The following is a 26,165-nucleotide window of genomic DNA, read 5'->3' on the forward strand; positions in this document are numbered from 1 at the left end:
GTCCAGTCCATAGTGGATCTAGTTAATAGTGTGAGAGTCCAGTCCATAGTGGATCTAGTTCATAGTGTGAGAGTCCAGTCCATAGTGGATCTAGTTAATAGTGTGAGAGTCCAGTCCATAGTGGATCTAGTTAATAGTGTGAGAGTCTAGTCCATAGTGGATCTAGTTAATAGTGTGAGAGTCCAGTCCATAGTGGATCTAGATAATAGTGTGAGAGTCCAGTCCATAGTGGATCTAGTTAATAGTGTGAGAGTCCAGTCCATAGTGGAGTGGATCTAGTTAATAGTGTGAGAGTCCAGTCCATAGTGGATCTAGTTACTAGTGTGAGAGTCCAGTCCGTAGTGGATCTAGTTCATAGTGTGAGAGTCCAGTCCATAGTGGATCTAGTTAATAGTGTGTGAGTCCAGTCCATAGTGGATCTAGATAATATTTTGAGATTCCAGTCCATAGTGGATCTAGTTAATAGTGTGTGAGTCCAGTCCATAGTGGATCTAGTTAATAGTGTGAGAGTTCAGTCCGCAGTGGATCTAGTTCATAGTGTGAGAGTCCAGTCCATAGTGGATCTAGTTAATAGTGTGAGAGTCCAGTCCATAGTGGATCTAGTTAATAGTGTGAGAGTGTAGTTCATAGTGGATCTAGTTAATAGTGTGAGAGTCCAGTCCATAGTGGATCTAGATAATAGTGTGAGAGTCCAGTCCATAGTGGATCTAGTTAATAGTGTGAGAGTCCAGTCCATAGTGGAGTGGATCTAGTTAATAGTGTGAGAGTCCAGTCCATAGTGGATCTAGTTAATAGTGTGTGAGTCCAGTCCATAGTGGATCTAGATAATATTTTGAGATTCCAGTCCATAGTGGATCTAGTTAATAGTGTGTGATTCCAGTCCATAGTGGATCTAGTTCATAGTGTGAGAGTCTAGTCCATAGTGGATCTAGTTAATAGTGTGAGAGTCCAGTCCATAGTGGATCTAGATAATAGTGTGAGAGTCCAGTCCATAGTGGATCTAGTTAATAGTGTGAGAGTCCAGTCCATAGTGGAGTGGATCTAGTTAATAGTGTGAGAGTCCAGTCCATAGTGGATCTAGTTAATAGTGTGAGAGTCCAGTCCGTAGTGGATCTAGTTCATAGTGTGAGAGTCCAGTCCATAGTGGATCTAGTTAATAGTGTGTGAGTCCAGTCCATAGTGGATCTAGATAATATTTTGAGATTCCAGTCCATAGTGGATCTAGTTAATATTGTGTGAGTCCAGTCCATAGTGGATCTAGTTAATAGTGTGAGAGTCCAGTCCATAGTGGAGTGGATCTAGTTAATAGTGTGAGAGTCCAGTCCATAGTGGATCTAGTTCATAGTGTGAGTCCTCCCTTACTACACTACTCCTTTTTGTCACACAACAAATGTCATATTCTCGTCTTTTCCTTTCTTGAAGCCACCCCCAGAGGAGCGAGGGAGAGCCTGACAACAGGTCTCACCGCCGTGGGCATCAACAACAACAACAACAGCAGCAGCTGGAGATCAAGGCTATTGTGTGAGTAATTTTTGTCGCATCGTTATTGTAGCCTTGTTTCAACCTTGCCGCTTGTGTATTTGCTGTGCACCTTTTGAATTTAGTTACCGGTAAGTGTCCCGCTCAATGAGAGTCTGTGGCTGACCTGCACAGCGGTGACGACGCTTTCTGAGGTGTAACGGGATAAAACGGCTCAAGCCTGAGGCTTTCCCTTCCATGAAAGTGGAGATTAAAAAGAGAAGGCCATTGTTTCTGTGTAGAGTTAATATGATTGTGACGCAGTGGGCTGAAAGAGACTTCCAGGGAGGCCGGTGGGTCAGGAGGGAATGGTAGGACGAGTACAAGTGGAGAAAATTGGGGATGGAGGAAAGAAAAGAGGACAGAATATTGGTTTGGAGAGCTCTGATTTTTGCCTCTTGATTCAATTTGTTCCGTTTGGTTCGGCCGTCTCTCTGCTCCGGCAGAGGTGAATGTGTTTGTCCATCGAGTAATTGATGCGACACCCCACACTGGACCTCGCCACTTGGGGGATGAAAGGAAGTGGGGAGCGGCACTCTCCCGGAGGTGTGGGTGAGATGGGCGGGGAGAGGTCAGAAGAGTCTGAACACATTCGAAAAGCAGCAAATAGATCAAGTGGTGTATGTGTGCAGGAGGGAGGAGACGACACAGACAGCAAGGGCATAGTATTTAGCTCTATATTTAATCATTATACTTGATCTTTTCCCCTTGAACCCATCAATTAGTGTTGTCCCAATACCAATATTTTGGTACCGGTACCAAAAGTATTTTGATATTTTTCGGTACTTTTCGATACTTTTCTAAATAAAGGGGACCACAAAAAATTGTATTGATAGCTTTATTTTAACAAAAAATCTTAGGGTACATTAAACATATGTTTATTATTGCAAGTTTGTCCTTAAATAAAATAGTGAACATACTAGACAACTTGTCTTTTATTAGTAAGTAAACAAACAAAGGCTCCTAATTAGTCTGCTGACATATGCAGTAACATATTGTGTCATTTATCTACCTATTATTTTGTCTACATTATTAAGGACAAGTGGTAGAAAATGAATTATTAATCTACTTGTTCATTTACTGTTAATATCTGCTTACTTTCTCTTTTAACATGTTCTATCTACACTGATGCCAAAAAAATATCGATGTAACCATAGTATCGACTAGATACGCGCCTGCACTTGGTATCATTACAGTGGATGTTAGGTGTAGAGCCACCAATGGTGTTTGTTTACATTCAGGAATGGCGTCATTAGCGGTGACGCCGGTAAGCTACGGTGTGTAGTGAAGCATGTTTAGCTATTCTTCGTCCTGCAGTGATAATGTTACTTGTAAGAAACGTACTTTATTTGTTGCCATGAAAACGAGGATTAGTGATTTAGGAGAAGCTAAAACACTGCAGACTGCGGCTGGACGTTAGCCGCTAGCTAGCTAGCCATGTCTTTAAAGCACCTCTTCCTGAGGGCGTTTCAGTGTTATAACTTCACCTTTATCGTTAGTTATCGTTCCAAAAACAATTTGAAATGTGGACTCGTCAGACCACAGAACACTTTTCGACTTTGCATCAGTCCATCTTAGATGAGCTAGGGCCCATTTCTGGGTGTTGTTGATAAATGGCTTTGGCTTTGCATAGTAGAGTTTTAACTTGCACTTACAGATGTAGCGACCAACTGTAGTTAATGACAGGGGTTATCTGAAGTGTTCCTGAGCCCGTGTGGCGATATCCTTTACACACTGATGTTGGTTTTTGAGGCAGTACCGCTTGAGGGATCGAAAGTCACGGGCATTCAATGTTACGTGCTGTGATTTCTCCAGATTCTCTGAACCTTTTGATGATATTACGGACCGTAGATGGTGAAATCCCTAAATTCCTTGCAATAGCTCGTTGAGAAATGTTGTTCTTAAACTGTTGCGCACATTTGTCGACAAAGTGGTGACCCTCGCCCCATCCTTGTTTGTGAATGACTGAGCATTTCATGGAATCTACTTGTATACCCAATCGTGGCACCCACCTGTTCCCAATTAGCCTGTTCACCTGTGGGATGTTCCAAATAAGTGTTTGATGAGCATTCCTCAACTTTCTCAGTCTTTTTTGCCACCTGTGCCAGCTTTTTTTAAACATGTTGCAGGCATCAAATTCCAAATGAGCTACTATTTGCAAATAAAAGCAGTTTTCCAGTTCAAATGTTAAATATCTTGTCTTTGCATCCTATTCAATTGAATATAAGTTAAAAATGATTTGCAAATCATTGTATTCTGTTTTTATTCACCATTTAAACATTGTGACAACTTCACTGCTTTTATGGTTTGTATGTTGTATTCTCAAGGACCAAAACTGTAGAAATGAAACCTGGATATTATTTAGAATAGTCAAGGTACATCTTGTATTGCAGTATTGATATACTGTCTTCGGAAAGTCAATGCGCCTGTGATACGGGGTTTTGTGAGATACTGTATGTCTTCCCTTTCACACTTCCAGTATCCAGCGTGCCTGGCGTGCCAGCGTGTCGCGCAGGGGGAGCTGGCAGGACCGTGACAAGACTGGAACGGAGGAGAGTCCAGACGACCCCGAGAAGACCACCAACCTTTTCCCGGTAAGAAAAGAAAAAAAGACAAGGCAGGTTGACAGCAATTGGTGCAGCCTTATCTTGAATGGATAGACTAATAAAGGAGGAGGGAGGGGTGTTTACCTTCAGTGTCATCCGGGGCGGCGCCGGGGTCGCATCAGAGGGGGGGCCGATCTGGACGCCAGCTGGCACGGCGCCCAGATCCGTAATTAGCCCTTAATTAGGTAAATTTTCAAAGCTGGTTGATTGATTAATGAAGTGTCTTTGCCGTGTCCTCCCCTGTCTCCCCCCGCCGCCCCACATCACCCTCCCCGCCGTCCCTCCTCACCTCACATGCCTCCCTTGAGGAAAAGGGAGAATTAAACACTGCTCACAGGGCATGGCAGCCAAACAAAAGCTGGAGTAGTGGCAGATAAACAGTCTCAACAGAGGCAGAGATGAATGCAAAGAAAGATGCCTTTTGATTGAAATGATAGACAAAGGACACACGCACACACACACACACACACACACACACACACACACACACACACACACACACACACACACACACACACACACACACACACACACACACACACACACAAAACACACACACACACACACATTTGTATAAAGCAGACAATCAGACAATATGTATGTGTGTATGTATGTATGTATATATATGTATGTATGTATATGTGTATATATCTATCAATCTATCTATCTATCTATCTATCTATCTATCTATCTATCTATCTATCTATCTATCTATCTATCTATCTATCTATCTATCTATCTATCTATCTATCTATCTATCTATCTATCTATCTATCTATCTATCTATAGCTTGTTTCCCACAGTGGGCACAGCCCCAACTAAGCATTTAGCATGCACAAACCCTTTGCAGAAACAGAACAAAATGATGTCATGTCTGCATGCATTCTCACAAGTGTGTGTGTGTGTGTGTGTTCTTGTATTTATACCCTTCTTGAGACATCAACAGGGGAAACGTACCTTCCATGTGAGGACCGGTGAACAAGTTAGGGCCGAAATCATGGTCCGGATACGGAAAACCGTTGCATCTAATAGAGAGCCAAATACTAGAGTCTGTGAACATTGCTCCAAAGTCAGGTTTTTTGTGTTGATTTAATGTGCATACAAAAGTAAACATTGACAGGTGCAAAGGGAGCAATTTATATGATACAACAAGACGGCAGCTAAAGGAGGACTTCCCTGTTCATGCCTGCTCAGTGGCTCCAGTGGTTAGAGTGTCCGCCCTGAGATCGGTAGGTCGTGAGTTCAAACCCCGGCCGAGTCATAGCAAAGACTATGAAAATGGGAGCCGTTACCTCCCTGCTTGACACTTAGCATCAAGGGTTGGAATTGGGGGTTGTATCACCAAAAATGATTCCCGGGCGCGGCCACTGCTGCTGCTCACTGCTCCCCTCAACTCCCAGGGGGTGTTCAAGGGTCAAATGCAGAGAATAATTTCGCCACATCTAGTTAAAGTTAAAGTACCCATGATTGTCACACACACACTAGGTGTGGCAAAATTATTCTCTGCATTTGACCATCACCCTTGATCACTACTTGGGAGGTGAGGGGAGCAGTGAGCAGCAGCAGCAGTGGTGGTGTGTGTGACAATCATGGGTACTTTAACTATCATCCCCCAAAAAACGCCAGGTGAACAGCTGATTTTACAACTTCCGGTGATGACGTAAGACAACTCGCGTCCCATATGTGCACTGCAAAAACTGAAATCTAATTAAGATTAAAAATCTCAAATAAGGGTGATATTTGCTTATTTTCTGTCTGGTAAGATAATTCTTCTCACTAAGCAGATTTTATGTTAGTCTTTTACTTGTTTTAATTGTTTTGGTCCTAAATGATCTCAGTAAGATATTACAGCTTGTTGCTGAGATTTGATGACCTATATTGAGTAAAACATGCTTGAAACTAGAATATCAACTGTTGCAAAGCTGTGTCATCAACACTCACAAGTATAAAACTACTTTTTAATGTAATAATTTCTTATTTCAAGCATGAAATAAAAAATCATGACTTTGACACAATTGTGTCTCATAATTAAAACAGATGACAGCCAAATGGACTTTGCTGTTTTAGTTTCAATGAAACAATAGAACATACTGTATGTACTCGTATAGTAGTACAGTTGGCACAGTACAGCAAACAGACAGTTAATATTTAAACATTTAACATGTGACATTTGTAACAATTTTAAACAGAAATAGTTCATGCACATTCAGATAAATTCTTCAAAACTACATGTAAAAAAATGTGTATATATATATATATATATATATATATATATATATATATATATATATATATATATATATATATATATATATATATATATATATATATATATATATATATATATATATATATATATATATATATATATATATATATATATATATATTCCTTGCGCACTAATTGACTGAAAGAGCACGCACTTGGCGCGATGTAATTTTATCGATAGGAAAATGCAAGAAATATAATGCCGAGCGCATATCATTATGTCAAGATAATGGCACTAGCATTTACTTAATCTAAGAATATTTTTCAACATATTGAGAAAAAATGTATCATATTTGTTTTTTCTATCAAGAAAAGTGCACTTGTTATTAGTGAGAAAATACTTATTTTAAGGTATTTTTGGGTCCATTGAGGTTAGCTACATTTATTTGTTTTGGAAAGTCTTGACAAGCCACATTTTCTTGTTCTATTGGCAGATCATTTTGCTTAGTTCAAGTAAAATGCCCCTAGCTTTTGTATATTTTGTTTCTTGTTTTTGAACACTGACTTTTTGAAGTGTGACCATAGAATGAACAAATACACTACGGTACTAAGACTGTATTGGCCATTAGATAGATAGATAGTACTTTATTGATTCCTTAAGGAGGAAACTTTTCCTCAGGAAAATTCAAAACTTTTACATGTTATAATGAACAGTTAGCTTCTACAGCTGGGTTGCCCAAAGTGCTGCACAGGGGCCATCTGTGGTCCATGACTCCTTTTGTTATCGGCACATTGCAAAAAACGAAACAGATCTCATTTGGTGGTGAAATCTATCAAAATTAGGGTGGTCCCAAAAAGGAGGAATTTTTCAACCGGACTGTCGGTTTTAAAAGTGCTCCACCTCTGGCCAACATATGAAATAACAAGTGTGTGTAAGAAATTAAAATGCGCCCCCTTTGACCAAAATTAATAAAAATAAATATGTATATAGAGACGCACTGTAATCACTTGAAGTAAATAAGATTGAAAACCAATTACAAAAAAAAAAAAAAAATTACAGAAAGCTTACCTTTTTTATATTTGCATAGTATGTATATATTAATAATGTTGTAAATACACATCTTTATATATCTAGAAAGGGTGGTCCTAAAGAGGTAGGCACTTTTCGAAGGTCTCAAGAAGGTAACAATTACAAGAGAGTGTGTGTGAGTGTGTGTATGTGTGTCGGGTCTTCTTTCAAGACTGTGGAAAAAAAAAATAGCAAGAGTCCCTTAGCAAACAGATGGACCGCTCTCCTGGCGAGACTGTGTCTGCGTTAACTTTGTTTTTAGCTTGTTTGTTCTGCTTGACAGAGTTTGTTGTTCATTAGCACAGCTGCAAACGGCGTTCCTAATTACAAAGTGGCTGTAACTTAAGAGACAACATGACAAAGTTGCCTACATGCACACAAACACACAGACATGCATACACACACGCACACACTTCTGCAGCCAGTAAAATGTCAATAACGCATGTGTGTGTATTGGGTGTTTATATGTGATATCTTGGCTTTCATGCAGGACGGTGGATTCTGCAGGGATTTGATCAAACCTTAGGTTATTTTAATACTCAAACTGGGACGCTGGTACAGAAGCTGTTTTTTGGGGGAAAGTCATGCATCATGTCAACAGTCCTGCTTCCACCTGCGCGTATTGGAATACTTCCCCACTGAGCTTGCATACGCAATTGTGTTTTTTTTTCCTATTTGCATTTAGGTCAAGGTCACGGTTCAGGTATAGTCTCATGTATTCTCAACGTGTTGCATGAACAGAAAGAAAGAGGAGAGAGAGTCATAAAATCAGTCGATTATTTTTTTCCACACCCCACACAGATTAAACACACTTTATAACCCGCCAGAGAATAAGGGAGGGTCATTAGTGTGAATGTTTATAATATGTGTAATGTGTTTGTCACTATATATATATATATATATATATATATATATATATATATATATATATATATATATATATATATATATATATATATATATATATATATATATATATATATATATATATATATATATATATATATATATATATATATATATATATATATATATATATATATGTATATATATATATGTGTATATATATATATATACATATATATATATATACATATATATATATATATATATATATATATATATATATATATATATACATATATATATATATACATATATATATATATATATTATATATATATATATATATATATATATATATATATATATATGTATATATATATATACATATATATATATATACATATATATATATATATATATATATATATATATATATGTATATATATATATATATATATATATATATATATATATATATATATATATATATATATATATATATATATATATATAGTGACAAACACATTACACATATTATAAACATATATATATATATATATATATATATATATATATATATATATATATATATATATATATATATATATATATATATATATATATATATATATATATATATATATTTATAGTGAGTAATCCTCTAGAGCAGTGGTCCCCAACCTTTTTGTAACTGCGGACCGGTCAACGCTTGAAAATTTGTCCCACGGACCGGGTGGGGGGGGGGGGGGGGGGGGGTTTGTTGTTTTTTTTCATAAAAAAATACAATCATGTGTGGTGGCCTAGTGGTTAGAGTGTCCGCCCTGAGATCGGTAGGTTGGAGTTCAAATCCCAGCCGAGTCATACCAAAGACTATAAAAATGGGACCCATTACCTCCCTGCTTGGCACTCAGCATCAAGGGTTGGAATTGGGGGTTAAATCACCAAAATGATTCCCGGGCGCGGCGCCGCTGCTGCCCACTGCTCCCCAAGGGGATGGGTCAAATGCAGAGGACAAATTTCACCACACCTAGTGTGTGTGTGACAATCATTGGTACTTTAACTTAACTTAACTTACGGTCTGTATCCCTGCCGACTGTATTGAATCACCAAAACTGACTCCCGGGCACGGCTGCTGCTCACTGCTCCCCTCACCTGATCAAGGGTGATGGGTCAAATGCAGAGAGTAATTTCGCCACACCTAGTGTGTGGGTGACAATCGTTGGCACTTTAACTTAATCTATATTGATATATAATGTAGGAACCAGAAATATTAATAACACAAAGAAACAACCCTTTTGTGTGATTGAGTGTGAATGAGTGGAGGGAGGTTTTTTGGGTTGGTGCACTAATTGTAAGTGTATCTTGTTTTTTATGTTGATTTAATTTTTTTTTAAAAACAACAAAAACAAAAACTAAAACAATTGTTTTTTGTTTTTTTCTTGTGCGGCCGGGTACCAATTGATCCACGGACCGGTACCGGCCCGCGGCCCGGTGCTTGGGGACCACTGCTCTAGAGCCTGTAAATGCCCCAACCACCGGTCCATCACACATTTGCTACCACAGACACAACAAGCTTGTTAATATATGTATATTACAACTCCTTTGTTATAGTACATGGGACAATGCACATTAATGGACATATGCAATGTTAATGTGCCAGATTGTAGCCAAAGGCTAATTTCCATCTGCAGGGTCATCGTATATAGCAGGGGTTCTTAACCTTTTTGACCTCAAGACCCAATTTATCCACTATAGAGGAGCCCTGGGCCCACTCCAATATTAACCCGGAATTAGTAATCGTACTCCTGATTTTCATTCAACCAATCAATCAATCAATCAATGTTTACTTATACAGCCCTAAATCACGAGTGTCTCAAAGGGCTGCACAAGCCACAACGACATCCTCGGCTCAGATCCCACATTTGGGCGGAATAGCTCAGTTGGTAGAGTGGCCGTGCCAGCAACTTGAGGATTCCAGGTTTAATTCCCGCTTCCGCCATCTTAGTCACTGCCGTTGTGTCCTTGGGCAAGACACTTTACCCACCTGCTCCCAGTGCCACCCGCACTGGTTTAAATGTAACTTAGATATTGGGTTCACTATGTCACTAGAGAAAAACGCTATATAAATATACGTAATTCACTTCACTTCACATAAGGGCAGGAAAAAACTCAACCCAATGGGATTACAATGAGAAACCTTGGAGGGGACCGCAGATGTGGGGACCCTCCCCTGGGCGACCGGTGCAATGGACGTCGAGTGGATCTAGCATAATATTGTGAGAGTCCAGTCCATAGTGATCTAAAATAATAGTGTGAGAGTCCAGTCCATAGTGGATCTAACATAATAGTGTGAGAGTCCAGTCCATAGTGATCTAAAATAATAGTGTGAGAGTCCAGTCCATAGTGGATCTAACATAATAGTGTGAGTCAAGTCCATAGTGGATCTAACATAATATTGTGAGAGTCCAGTCCATAGTGGATCTAACATAATATTGTGAGAGTCCATGGAGTCCATAGTAGATCTAACATAATATTGTGAGAGTCCAGTCCATAGTGGATCTAACATAATATTGTGAGAGTCCAGTCCATAGTGGATCTAACATAATATTGTGAGAGACTAGTCTATAGTGGATCTAGCATAATATTGTGAGAGTCCAGTCCATAGTGGATCTAACATAATATTGTGAGAGACTAGTCTATAGTGGATCTAGCATAATATTGTGAGAGTCCAGTCCATAGTGGATCTAACATAATATTGTGAGAGTCCAGTCCATAGTGGATCTAGCATAATATTGTGAGAGTCCAGTCCATAGTAGATCTAACATAATATTGTGAGAGTCCAGTCCATAGTGGATATAACATAAAATTGTGAGAATCCAGTCCATAGTGGATCTAACATAATATTTTGAGAGTCCAGTCCATAGTGGATCTAACATAATAGTGTGAGAGTCCAGTCCATAGTGGATTTAACATAATAATGTGAGTCCAGTCCATAGTGGATCTAACATAATAGTGTGAGAGTCCAGTCCATAGTGGATCTAACATAATAGTGTGAGAGTCCAGTCCATAGTGGATCTAACATAATATTGTGAGAGTCCAGTCCATAGTGGATCTAACATAATATTGTAAGAGTCCAGTCCATAGTGGATCTAACATAATAGTGTGAGAGTCCAGTCCATAGTGGATCTAACATAATAGTGTGAGAGTCCAGTCATAGTGGATCTAACATAATAGTGAGAGTCCGGTCCATAGTGGATCTAACCTAATATTGTGAGAGTCCAGTCCATAGTGGATCTAACATAATATTGTGAGAGTCCAGTCCATAGTAGATCTAACATAATATTGTGAGAGTCCAGTCCATAGTGGATCTAACATAATATTGTGAGAGTCCAGTCCATAGTGGATCTAACATAATATTGTGAGAGTCCAGTCCATAGTAGATCTAACATAATATTGTGAGAGTCCAGTCCATAGTGGATCTAACATAATAGTGAGAGTCCAGTCCATAGTGGATCTAGCATAATAGTGTGAGAGTCCAGTCCATAGTAGATCTAGCATAATAGTGTGAGAGTCCAGTCCATAGTAGATCTAGCATAATATTGTGAGTCCAGTCCATAGTGGATCTAACATAATAGTGTGAGAGTACAGTCCATAGTGGATCTAACATAATAGTGTGAGAGTCCAGTCCATAGTGGATCTAACATGATATTGTGAGAGTCCAGTCCATAGTGGATCTAACATAATATTTTGAGAATCCAGTCCATAGTGGATCTAACATAATAATTTGAGAGTCCAGTCCATAGTGGATCTAACATAATAGTGTGAGAGTCCAGTCCATAGTGGATCTAACATAATAATGTGAGTCCAGTCCATAGTGGATCTAACATAATAGTGTGAGAGTCCAGTCCATAGTGGATCTAGCATAATAGTATGAGAGTCCAGTCCATAGTGGATCTAATATAATAGTGTGAGAGTCCAGTCCATAGTGGATCTAACATAATATTGTGAGAGTCCAGTCCATAGTGGATCTAACATAATATTGTGAGAGTCCAGTCCATAGTGGATCTAACATAATAGTGTGAGAGTCCAGTCCATAGTGGATCTAACATAATAGTGAGAGTCCGGTCCATAGTGGATCCAACATAATATTGTGAGAGTCCAGTCCATAGTGGATCTAACATAATAGTGTGAGAGTCCAGTCCATAGTGGCTTTAGGACATGGCTAGCTAACTAACGGCTAAAGTCGAGCCACAGTCTGCAGTGTTTTAGCGACTTCTAAATAACTAATCCTCGCCTCCATGGTGACAAATAAAGTAAGTTTCTTACAAGTGTCATTATCACTGCAGGACGAGGAATAGCTAAACATGCTTCACTACACACCATAGCTCACCGGCGTCACAATGTAAACAAACGCCATGGGTGGCTCTACACCTGACATCCACTGTAATGATACCAAGTACAGGAGCGTATGTAGTCGATATGATGATTACATTGATACTTTTCAGCATCACAAAATATATATATACTTTTTTTAAATGTATATTATGTTTATAAACTCAGGAAATATGTCCTGGACACATGAGAACTTTGAATAGGACCAATGTATGATCCTGTAACTACTTGGTATCGGATTGATACCTAAATGTGTGGTATCATCCAAAACTAATGTAAAGTATCAAACAGAAGAAATAGTGATTATTACATTTTAACAGAAGTGTAGATAGAACATGTTAAAAGAGAAAGTAAGCAGATATTAACAGTAAATGAACAAGTAGATTAATAATTCATTTTCTACCACTTGTCCTTAATAATGTAGACAAAATAATAGAATAATAAATGACACAATATGTTACTGCGTATGTCAGCAGACTAATTAGGAGCCATTGTTTACTTACTACTAAAAGACAAGTTGTCTATTATGTTCACTATTTTATTTAAGGACTAAATTGCAATAATAAACATGTTTATTGTAGCCTAAGATTTTTTGTTAAAATAAAGCCAATAATGACATTTTTGTTGTCCCCTTGATTTAGAAAAGTATCAAAAAGTACCGAAAAGTATCGGAATACATTTTGTGAAAGTATTGGTACCGGGACAACGCTACTCTACATTAATATCCGTATTAGTCACTGTTACAAACGGCCCTCTGAGGGCAACCATGACTGCAATGTGGCCCTCAATGAAAGCAAGTTGGACACCCATGGTCTAGTGGAACAGGGGAAAGTTAAGTTGGCAATACTGCGGTCATCTACAGGACTGTCTCAGAAAAATAGAATATTGTGATAAAGTTCTTTATTTTCTGTAATGCAATTAAAAAAACAAATGTCATACATTCTGGATTCATTACACATCAACTGAAATATTGCAAGCCTTTTATTATTTTAATATTGCTGATTATGGCATACAGCTTAAGAAAGCTCAAAAATCGTATCTCAAAAAATTAGAATATTTCCTCAGACCAAATAAAATCAAAAGATTTATAACAGCAAAACAAAATCAAACATTTTTTACTTGGTCTGAGAAAATATTCTAATTTTTTGAGATGCAATTTTTAAGTTTTCTTAAGCTGTATGCCATAATCAGCAATATTAAAATAATAAAAGGCTTGCAATATTTCAGTTGATGTGTAATGAATCCAGAATGTATGACATTTTTATTTTTTTAATTGCATTACAGAAAATAAAGGACTTTATCACAATATTCTAATTTTCTGAGACAGTCCTGTATAAATAGTTATATTTCTGTTTGACTTGGTAGCAAATACGTCAGACTTGTACCGGTCCCCGGACAGATGGCTTATAGAGAATCTTACCTGTTTTAATGAGCTTACCCACCTCGAAGCTATTTTATTTGGTACATGGTGTAATGAGAAGTGTGACCAGTAGATGGCAGTCAAACATATGAGATATGTGTAGGCTGCACTATGATGGCAATACATCTCAAGTGGACAACACCATTTTAAATGTTCCATTGAAAACATAGAACGTTATACACGACGCTCAAAAATCTATCACAATGTTTTTAGTACGACTTTGGTAAGCTATGAAGCCACACCGCTTGATGGATTGTCGGCGCATTAAACATTGTGTTATTATGGTGTGTGTATAAGGTAAGGCATATTTTGTGTTTTGTTTCACAATATTATGAAAAAGCAACTTTTCTTACCTTCTGGTACCTGCTGATCTGTATTTAGATCTGCATAAATCCTGAAAAATTGCGTGAGTCCGCCTTTGTAGTCCGTGACGCCGCCTTCTTTTTCTCTATCTTCTTGTTATGTGACATTCATCCTCCGCTGTTGCCATTTCTAATATTAAGTATGACTTTTACCGGTCCCCGGACAGAAGGGTTCATAGAGAATCTTACCTGTTTTAATATATAAATTAATGACTATTACCTTTTTCGTGTTGTGAGCCTTGCACTGATTGACATATCAAGATAAGAAGGAACAAGTCTGACCTTCAGTCATTAGCTCTGTGAAAATATGGTCCCCTCTGGAACAATTGAGTGGAATAGCCGTGTTTTATGGTGAGGAGTTATTGAGGAGTTATTGTGCCACTTGTTCTTCTGACAGCCTGTAAATCCATTTCCATGCGGGACAGAATTGTTTTTCAAATATAATCAGTGCAGATTTTCCCTCGTGCATTGTACAGCTTTACCGTCTTTTTGCCCCGTGGATGAAGGATGCAGGCGAGTGGGATGCCACGTGGTGTACAGTGTCAAAGGACCTCGCTAGGCCACCGGCCTATAAGGAGAGGGGTGGGGTTCAAACAAGCTTCATGCTTATTTCATGACTCTACTATTGAAGGCGGCACACAAACAAACCAACACCACCAGGAATTCAACTTTGCTCGTCTCAATGTCAAATTCCCTGCTCATCTCCCTTGGAGTCCATGTATTTGTATTGGGAGCCTCAGTGGACACAAGCCTGCTGTAAACTATTACCTCCACACCGGCTCTACATGCCCTGCTCTGGTCCTTCCCTGGCCCTGCCGATCGTAAATCAATAGATCTGACAGTCTGAACACATCGGGTTTTTTTTTCTTCCCCCCAGCCTGCGATAGCTGGTTGTGCACCGTGTCGAGGCAGAGTTGCTCCAAACTAGGTAGTATCCTACTGGTGTCTGCACTATAGCTGCCTTTTTGAAAAGATCAACACGATGACATTTGGACATTTCATGATTGGGGGATGGAGAATGAAATAAACAAAAAACAGTGAAATGGCACAAAAATGGACACTTGCAGCAGACCTGGGCATATTAAGTCCCAGGGGTTAAGCTTTTCAATCTGGCCCGCCCGACATTCCTAAATAGATCTTTAAGATGAAAGTGTAGCTGCCATTATGATGTGCAGTGATGTTTTCTAATGATCGTAAGTCTTCAACTATACTAAAGGCCTACTGAAACAATTTTTTTTCTTCAAACGGGGATAGCAGATCCATTCTGTGTGTCATACTTGATCATTTCGCGATATTGCCATATTTTTGCTGAAAGGATTTAGTAGAGAACATCGACGATAAAGTTCGCAACTTTTGGTCGCTGATAAAAAAAAAGCCTTGCCTGTACCGGAAGTAGCGTGACGTCGCAGGTTGAAAGGCTACTCACATTTCCCCATTGTTTACACCAGCAGCGAGAGCGATTCGGACGAGAAAGCGACGATTACCCCATTAATTTGAGCGAGGATGAAAGATTCGTGGATGAGGAACATGAGAGTGAAGGACTAGAGTGCAGTGCAGGACGTATCTTTTTTCGCTCTGACCGTAACTTAGGTAAAAGGGCTCATTGGATTCCACACTTTCTCTTTTTTCTATTGTGGATCACAGATTTGTATTTTAAACCACCTCGGATACTATACCCTCTTGAAAATGATAAATGATAAATGGGTTATACTTGTATAGCGCTTTTCTACCTTCAAGGTACTCAAAGCGCTTTGACAGTATTTCCACATTCACCCATTCACACGCACATTCACACACTGATGGCGGGAGCTGCCATGCAAGCCGCTAACCAGCAGCCATCAAGAGCAAGGGTGAAGTGTCTTGCCCAAGGACACAACGGACGTGACTTGGATGGTAGAAGGTGGGGATTGAACCCCAGTAACCAGCAACCCTCCGATTGCTGGCACGGCCACTCTACCAACTTCGCCACGCCGTCATGAGAGTCGAGAACGCGAAATGAACATTCACAGTGACTTTTATCTCCACGACAATACATCGGTGAAGCACTTTAGCTACGGAGCTAACGTGATAACATCTGGCTTAAATGCAGAGAGAAACAAAAGAAATAAGCCCCTGACTGGAAGGATAGACAGAAAATCTACCATACTACTATCAGGAGACACCAAACCAAACACTGGACCTGTAACCACACGGTTAATGCTGTGCCGCCTGTCGAAGCCTAGCAATGCTGTTGCTAACGACGCCATTGAAGCTAACTTAGCTACGGGACCTCGTCAGAGCTATGATAAAAACATTAGCGCTCCACCTACGCCAGCCCTCATCTGCTCATCAACACCCGTGCTCACCTGGGTTCCAGTGATCGACGGTGCGACGAAGGACTTCACCCGATCATCGATGCGGTCTACGTCACGCGCAAACGTCATCATACATAGACGTTTTCAACCGGAAGTTTCGCGGGAAATTTAAAATTGCACTTTATAAGTTAACCCGGCCGTATTGGCATGTGTTGCAATGTTAAGATTTCATCATTGATATATAAACTCAGACTGCGTGGTCGGTAGTAGTGGGTTTCAGTAGGCCTTTAAGTCTTTCAATGGTTGGAATCTATGATTTTGCATGATATACTAGTTACTATGGCAGGGGTGGGCAATTAATTTTCACCGGGGGCCGCATAAGCAACCCGAGCACTGCTGGAGGGCCACACGACAATATTTCAATTACATTTTGCTCAATATTATTTTTGATATACCGTAAGATAAATAATAATGATGATAATAATAATAATAATTAATAATAATAATAATAATTTAATTTAACCTAACTTAACTTTATACAAAAGCAGATTGCTTTTGATGGTCACTTTATCCTGCATTATCCAACATTTTTCCCCATCAGATTTGGACAACCATCTGTTGTTAAAAATAGTTTTTAATCATATTTATTTTATATTGTTTTTTGTATTGGTTTTATATGTAATTGTTTTTTCTTTTTATTCAGTCATTGGTGGAGCTAAGGATAATATTTGAATATTGTTTGTAATATTGTTGTGCAGCACTTTGGAAACATTTTGTTGTTTAAATGTGCTATGTAAATAAAGTGGATTGGATTGTCACACCTGCCAGCGTGTCCCAACACGCATTTACCTCTGTGAACAAGTCATTACCTGTGGTTGTCTCTTTAATTGACTGCATCAGAGCTCTCATCCAAAGTTAGCGAAAAACAGTCAATGTCTCCGGGCATTATCAGCGCAACAAAGTCCAATAAGCACTCCTTAATAAACTCTCCGTCAGAAAACGCCTTACTTTTTCTGGCGCTTTTGTGAGAAATGACGAAACTTGTCCTGACGGCTGCATCTCTGGGGGTGTGAAATATGGCACAAAGTCCTTGTTGGGTTTGCAGTTTTACCATCAACGCATCAGCCTCCCTTGCGCGCGCTTCATCAGACACATTCCGGTATTTTCCCTCGTGTTTCTTCGTGTAGTGGCGATTAAAATGATATTTAAACACAGCAACCTGTGTACCACACATTAAGCACACGGCTTTACCATTAATTTATGTAAAGAAATACTTGGCAGTCCATGTCTTGTTGGAAACACGCCATTCCTCATCAACTTTTCTTTTTTTAGCGTCTCATCACTTGTCTCTATGCACCTTCACTCACAGGTTCCCCCCGGACATACGGCATAAATAACACATTTCAAAATAAAAGCAGCACAGTTGTATTGCGCGCACGACATAGAGGTTTTTTAAACTTTATTTTGTAATTTGTAATTGCGCCGTTCAATTCACTCACAATCGCACACGCGCATACGTCCACACGGAAGTAATACAAATAACGCTTTTCAAAACAAAAGCAGCACCGTTGTATTGCACACTCGACATAGATACTTTTTGAAATTTATTTTGTAATTTATGATTGGCCTCACGCGGGCCGGACAGGGATGCGCAAAGGGCCGGATGCGGCCCGCGGGCCGTACAATGCCCAGGTCTGTACTATGGTCATCTAATTAGTTACTATGGTAATCTAAGTCACAGCAGCTCAGACGAGGCACCAAGCAGTGTGGGTGGGGAGCGTTTCCACAGAGTATTTCCAGAGCCTTAAATGTGGGTGTCAGGGACAGATGCGGAAGGAGATTTTTACAACAAAGTTCTAAAGCTTAGTGATGTATCAGATATATCAGATTGTAGGTGTTTTTTTGTTTTTTTTTACCCTTCGCCTTCATATTTTGCTGTGTTTGTTGCGTTTCGCTTGATTGGAAAATATGTGGATGGAGAGGGGAGGTGACGTTCATATGTTGTCAATATTCAGTGTTTTATTGTTCATAGTTAATATTGTAAATCACATTCTTTATTTACATGTAAATTCTGGTGTCTTAATCAGTAAAAAAAAAAAAAAATTCCATTCCGTTTTTAAGGCGGTCTGTCATAACGTTTTTAGCATTCAATCAGACATTATTGTGAGGTTTTGTATTAGTGTCCCTAAAAATAGATATACCGGCCCCCAGACACATTTAATTCTCTATAATTGGCCCCCCTAGTCAAAGTAATTGCCCAGGCCTGACTTAGAGGGTGCATTATTACAGAGAAAGAACAGTTAGATGTTGATGATCTTTTATGTTTTGCAGTGAACGAACAAATGATGTTGAATTCTTTAAGTGCAAAAAGGAAGGATTATTAGAGAGCGTTTTAGAAAATCCACCACAAAGAAGTACCTTGTTTTCCGGACTATAAGGCACACTTAAACTCCTTTTTTTCCCCCTCTGGGCGCCTTATAACCCGGTGCGCCTAATGTAAGGAATACGTTTGGTTGAGCTTACCCACCTCGAAGCTATTTCATTTGGTACATGGTGTAATGATAAGTGTGACCAGTAGATGGCAGTCAAACATAAAAGATAAGTGTAGGCTGCACTATGGTGGCAATATGTCTCAAGTAAACACCAACATTTTAAATGTTCCATTGAAAATATAGAACATTACACACGGCGCTCAGAAATCTACCAAATGTTTTAGTACGACTTTGGTAAGCTATGAAGCCACACCGCTTGATGGATTGTCGGCGCATTAAACATAGGAGTATTATTATGGTGTGTGTATAAGGTAAGACATAATATCTGGCGTTTTGTTTCGCAATATTATGCAAAAGCAACTTTTATTACCTTCTGGTAGCTGCTGATCTGTATTTGGGATCTGCATAGATCCTGAAAAAATTGCGCACGTCCGCCTTTGTAGTTTGTGACGACACGTAGTCGATAAGCTTCTTCTTTCTCCTCTATCTTGTTGTTATGGGACATTCATCCTCCCACTGTTGCTATTTCTAATATAAAGTAGTGAGCGAGCAAATGATGTTGAATTGTCTAAATGCAAAAAGGAAGGATTATTAGAGAGCTTTTGCTAGACTAAAATGTTGTCTCTTAAATATTTTTTTTCTTCTCAAAACTCAACAGTGCGCCTTATTTACCCGGTGCGCCTAAAGTAAGGAATACGTTTGGTTGAGTTTACCCACCTCAAAGCTATATTATTTGGTACATGGTGTAATGATAAATGTGACCAGTAGATAAGTGTAGGCTGCACTATGATGGCAATATGTCTCAAGTAAACAACACCAACATTTTAAATGTTCCATTGAAAATATAGAACATTACACACGGCGCTCAAAAATCTATCAAAATATTTTAGTACGACTTTGGTAAGCTATGAAGCCGCACCGTTTGGTGAATTGTCGGCGCATTAAACAGGAGTATTATTATGGTGTGTGTATAAGGTAAGACATTATCTGGTGTTTTGTTTCGCAATATTATGCTAAAGCAACTTTTTTACCTTCTGGTACCTGCTGATCTGTATTTGGGATCTGCATAAATCCTGAAAAATTGCGTGCATCCGCCTTTGTAGTCGATAAGCTTCTTCTTTTTCCTCTATCTTCTTATGTGACATTCATCCTCCACTGTTGCCATTTCTAATACAAAGTAGTGTAAAGTTCTTACATCTGTCAGTAAACTCGCCATGGAAGCGCTAAAACATACCGGTATAGTGAGTTTACATTATTCACCCAGGGAACTTTAGTTATTAGAGTTCCGGTCGGACGGTTTTTCACGGGACACATTTTCGGTGTTGTTGTTTCCGGATGAGGAGATGCTGCTCCGTTATTGATGGAAGTAAAGTGTGAATGTCATTAAAACAGTTAGCTCCATCTTTTGACACTTCTTCCACTCCCGTCCTTGCACGCTACACCGCTACAACAAAGATGACGGGGAGAAGACGCTGCCGAAGGTGAGCCACATAAATAAGACCGCCCACAAAACGGCGCATCCTGAAGCGACTGTCAGAAAGCGGCTTGAAGATGATCTGTAGTTTTACAGATCATCTATGCAACATTTTGACCAAAGAACCACCATTACATGTTATGTAGACCACAAGGAAGTCTTTTATACTTAGAAAAAAAATAAAATGATAATATGACTCCTTTAATGCGGCCTATAATCCGGTGCGCCTAATATATGAAAACAGATCATAAATAGACCATTCGTCGGCAGTGCACCTTATAATCCGGTGCGCCCTATGGTCCAGAAAATACAGTAGACATGTCAACAAAGAGGATGCTTAATTTACACTGCCCAAAAATGACAGCAACAGAACTAATGTTCTAATAGCGGTAAGAAGCAAACTGCTTAGCCAGCAATAATAACGCTGATGAGTTCATTGTAAAGATCACAGCAAATATAACAGTTTCACATTAAAAACTAAGTAGCGTAAGCAACATTTTTAAGTGCGTGCAGAGGTAGATAAAGCTTCTGCCATTTTATGAATATCATTTTAAAAATGACAGGCGTAGGTCTGGTTATCATGGCCAAATTCCCAAATCAATTTTCAAAGTCAATTTATCAGAATTCGATTAAATTCAATCTGCACTTAAATATTGCACACTTCTAACATATGTTACAAAATACACGTTTTTCTTTTGACTGTTTTTCTTTTGAAAAAGTTTAAACTTCCTCAAAAGTGCCATTTTAAAGCAATACAGTAATTGCAAGTGAAAATGTTCTAGTATTGCAACATGCCATCACTGCAAATTGCCTTAAGGTAATGTTTCTTCAAGTGCAAAATTAATACCGTAAATTCAGTATGTATGTTATTTTGTTAGTGTGGTAGGATGAAGGATGTAGTGCACAGCAGTTTTAACCGTGAAGGCCAGAAATGTGCGGTGTTGATGACCGTTGTGTGTGTGTGTGTAGATTTGTAAACAAAACTTAAGTGACATTATGCCTATTATGTCTGTGTTGACAAATTTAGAAAATATTACATTTTTTTTCAGTGGCCTAGTGGTTAGAGTGTCCGCCCTGAGATCGGTAGGTCGTGAGTTCAAACCCCGGCCGAGTCATACCAAAGACTATAAAAATGGGAGCCATTACCTCCCTGCTTGGCACTCAGCATCAAGGGTTGGAATTGGGGGTTAAATCACCAAAAATGATTCCCGGGCACAGCACTGCTGCTGCCCACTGCTCCCCTCACAACCCCGGGGGTTAACAAGGGGATGGGTCAAATGCAGAGGACAAATTTCACACACACCTAGTGTGTGTGTGACAATCATTGGTACTTTAACTTTAACTTTAACTAACACCAGTTTTCTTTTTGACTTCGCGGTTATCTGAATAAGAACGTTAATTTCAACATTTATGTTAAGCTTATTTATTATTAATTTCCCTTGTGGATCAATAAAGTTTGTCTAAATTTATCATGTTAATTTCAGTAAGATTCAACTTTTTCTCTTATACCTTATTTATTTTTCTTTTAAGTATGGTTTATTAATGTTCTGGATAGGATTGCACGGTATACCGGTATTAGTAAAGTACTGCGATACAAATTAATCATATTGGTACTGTACCGCCTCGAAAAAGTACCAGTCCGCCGTCACGTCGTGACATTGCTGGCTTTACGAGCAGAGGAGCATGTTCGGCAGCGCACACCACAGAGTACTTACAAGCAGACACAGTGTGTAGACAGAAAAGGGAGAACGGACGCGTTTTGGCTTAAAAACTAAAGCGAAAGGTGAAATTATACACTGAAACAGGAAGAGGTGCTTTAAGACATGGCTAGCTAGCTAGCTAGCGGCTAATGTCCATCCACAGTCTGCAGTGTTTTAGCTACTTCTAAATCACTAATCCTTGTCTCCATGGCGACAAATAAAGTAAGTTTCTTACAAGTATCATCCCTGCAGGATGAGGAATAGCTAAATATGCTTCACTACACACCGTATCTCACCGAGCTGCGATACCAAGTACAGGAGCGTATCTAGTCAATACTACTATGGTTACATCAATATTTTTTAGCATCATAAAATCATTGTTCGTTTTTAAAAAATGCACATGTTTATAAACTCAGGAAATATGTCCCTGGACACATGAGGACTTTGAATATGACCAATGTATGATCCTGTAACTACTTGGTATCAGATTGATACCTAAATGTGTGGTATCATCCAAAACTAATGTAAAGTATCAAACAAGAGAAAAATAAGTGATTATTACATTTTAACAAAGGTGTAGATAGAACATGTTAGAGAAAATAAGCAGATATTAACAGTAAATGAACAAGTACACTACCGTTCAAAAGTTTGGGGTCACATTGAAATGTCCTTATTTTTGAAGGAAAAGCACTGTACTTTTCAATGAAGATAACTTTAAACTAGTCTTGACTTTAAAGAAATACACTCTATACATTGCTAATGTGGTAAATGACTATTCTAGCTGCAAATGTCTGGTTTTTGGTGCAACATCTACATAGGTGTATAGAGGCCCATTTCCAGCAACTATCACTCCAGTGTTCTAATGGTACAATCTGTTTGCTCATTGGCTCAGAAGGCTAATTGATGATTAGAAAACCCTTGTGCAATCATGTTCACACATCTGAAAACAGTTTAGCTCGTTACAGAAGCTACAAAACTGACCTTCCTTTGAGCAGATTGAGTTTCTGGAGCATCACATTTGTGGGGTCAATTAAACGCTCAAAATGGCCAGAAAAAGAGAACTTTTATCTGAAACTCGACAGTCTATTCTTGTTCTTAGAAATGAAGGCTCAAACACAAAATTGTTTGGGTGACCCCAAACTTTTGAACGGTAGTGTAGATTAATCATTCATTTTCTACCACTTGTCCTTAATAATGTAGACAAAATAATAGGTAGATAAATGACACAATATGTTACAGCATATGTCAGCAGACTAATTAGGAGTCTTTGTTTGTTTACTTACTACTAAAAGACAAGTTGTCTAGTATGTTCACTATTTTATTTAAGGACTATATTACAATAAGAAACATATGTTTAATGTACCCTAAGATTTTTTGTTAAAATAAGTATCGAAAAGTACCCAAAAGTATCAAAATACATTTTGGTACACTAGTTCTGGAGTAATGTTCCGATACAGACTGTTTAACTTCACTTCGTAGATTAAAGGACATGTCAAAGACGATTTACAGCCTTGGTTGATCACATTTTAATTGTCACAGGTGAGCACCGTGTGTGTCGTATATGCTCATAGTCCACATAGACTAAAACATAAAAGTGAAAAAGTCAGAATTTCATACATCAGCCAACTTGTGGGTCAATAGATGTGTTTGTGTTGTGGACATTGATCTGCTCCTAGCTCTGTGACATTTTTTATTTTTTTTTCTAATTCCTGTAGCACAGAAAGTGATAGTGTAAGCATTCCTGCAGCCTGCGTGGGAGATCATTCTCTCATCTCTCACAGCCCCGCACTCTCACATAGGGAAGTGACGGCTTCATCTATACCTCCGCCTGCCCTCCCTTAATCCCCATTTCCCACCCTCACACACACACACACACACACACACACACACACACGCACACACATTCTTGTATTTGTTACCTTCTTGAGACCTCCGAAAAAAGCCTCCCTCTTTAGGACCACCCTTTCTAGATATATAAAGATGTGTATTTACAACGTTAATAATATATACCTACTATGAAAATATAAAAAATCTTGTGAAAAATGAGTTGGAATTTCACAAGAAAAAGTTCACAATTTCACAAGCAAAATTTAGAATTTTGGCAATATTACAATAAATGTCGTCATTTTACTCAACGCAAGTCAAAAGTTTACAAGATGAAACTGAACATTTGTGCAATATTATGATACAAGTTGGAATTTTTCTCAATGACAGTCGAAATTTTACAAGAAAAAGCTTAAAATATTGGCAAATTCATGAAGAGAGTCGTATTTTTACCCGACAAGTTACAATTTTATAAGTATACCTTTACAATTTTGGCAAATTTATGAAAAGAGTCATTTTACTCTATAAAAGTCAAAATTTTATAAGAAAACCTTACAATGTTGGCAAATTTATGAAAAGAGTCGTAATTTTACTCGACAAGTCACAATTTTATAAGAAAACCTTGCAATTTTGGCAATATTATAACAATAATTTGAAGTTTACTTGGGGAAAATGATGACAAAAGTCATAATTTTACTAAATAAATGTCACTATTTTACAAGAAAAACATTTAATTTGGCAATATTGTGATAAAAGTCAGAATTTTGCATTGAAAAGTAATAATTTTACATAAAGTAAACCTTTTATGAGAAAATATTGCAATATTACAGAAACATAAAGAATATTCCCAATTTTTGAAGAAAAATGTCGACACATTGTGAGAAAAAGACTGCCTTTAGTAATTTATTTTTTTTTGAATTTTTGTTTGTAATTGTTTTAATCTTATTTAATCAATCAATCAATCAATGTTTATTTATATAGCCCTAAATCACAAGTGTCTCAAAGGGCTACTTCAAGTTATTACAGTATGTCTCTATGTACATATTTATTACATTTTTTTAAATACATTTTGGCCAAAGGGGGCACATCTCAATTTCTTACACACACTTGTTATTTCATATGTTGACCAGAGGGGAAGCACTTTTAAAACCGACACACAGTCAATTTGAAAACTGCCCCCTTTTTGGGACCACTCCAATTTTGATAGATTTCCCCACCAGGGGTGCAAATGAGGTCTCTATTTTGTAGTTTTTTGTAATGTGCTTCAGGCCGATGACAAACGAGTCATGGACCACAGATGGCCCCTGTGCCGCACTTTGGGCAACCCAGCTGTAGAAGCTAACTGTTAATGACCACTATAGTCTTAGCACCGTAGTGTATTTGTTCATCCTATGGTCACATATGGGACGCGGGTTGTCTTACGTCAGCACCGGAAGTCGTAAAATCGGCTGTTCACCTGGTGGGTTTTTTCGGGGATGAACAGGGAAGTCCTTCTTTAGCTGCCATCTTGTTTTATCATACGCTGCTGCCTTTGCACCTGTCAATGTTTACTTTTGCATGCACATTAAAGGCCTACTGAAACCCACTACTACCGACCACGCAGTCTGATAGTTTATATATCAATGATGAAATCTTAACATTGCAACACATGCCAATACGGCCGGGTTAACTTATAAAGTGCAATTTTTAATTTCCCGCTAAACTTCCGGTTGAAAACGTCTATGTATGACGACGTATGCGCGTGACGTCAATGGTTGAAACGGAAGTATTCGGACACCATTGAATCCAATACAAAGAAGCTCTGTTTTCATCTCAAAATTCCACAGTATTCTGGACATCTGTGTTGGTGAATCTTTTGCAATTTGTTTAATGAACAATGAAGACTGCAAAGAAGAAAGCTGTAGGTGGGATCGGTGTATTAGCGGCTGGCTGTTGCAACACAACCATGAGGACTTTGACT

The 26,165-nt window shown here is 38.5% G+C and overlaps 1 protein-coding gene across 1 annotated transcript in view; it reads left to right on the forward strand.

Moving 5' to 3' along the window:
• Positions 1 to 1,426: 1,426 nt before the first annotated feature.
• schip1 (schwannomin interacting protein 1) overlaps positions 1,427 to 26,165 on the forward strand; it is a 938,589-nt gene continuing 913,850 nt past the window's right edge. Inside the window, exons 1-2 of the mRNA XM_062060223.1 lie at positions 1,427 to 1,521; positions 3,998 to 4,112. The gene's annotated coding sequence lies outside the window, so the exon portion shown is untranslated. The remainder of the gene's footprint in view (positions 1,522 to 3,997; positions 4,113 to 26,165) is intronic.

This window comes from Entelurus aequoreus, linkage group LG10, assembly GCF_033978785.1.
Source record: "Entelurus aequoreus isolate RoL-2023_Sb linkage group LG10, RoL_Eaeq_v1.1, whole genome shotgun sequence".
In the NCBI taxonomy this organism is placed as follows: domain Eukaryota; kingdom Metazoa; phylum Chordata; class Actinopteri; order Syngnathiformes; family Syngnathidae; genus Entelurus; species Entelurus aequoreus.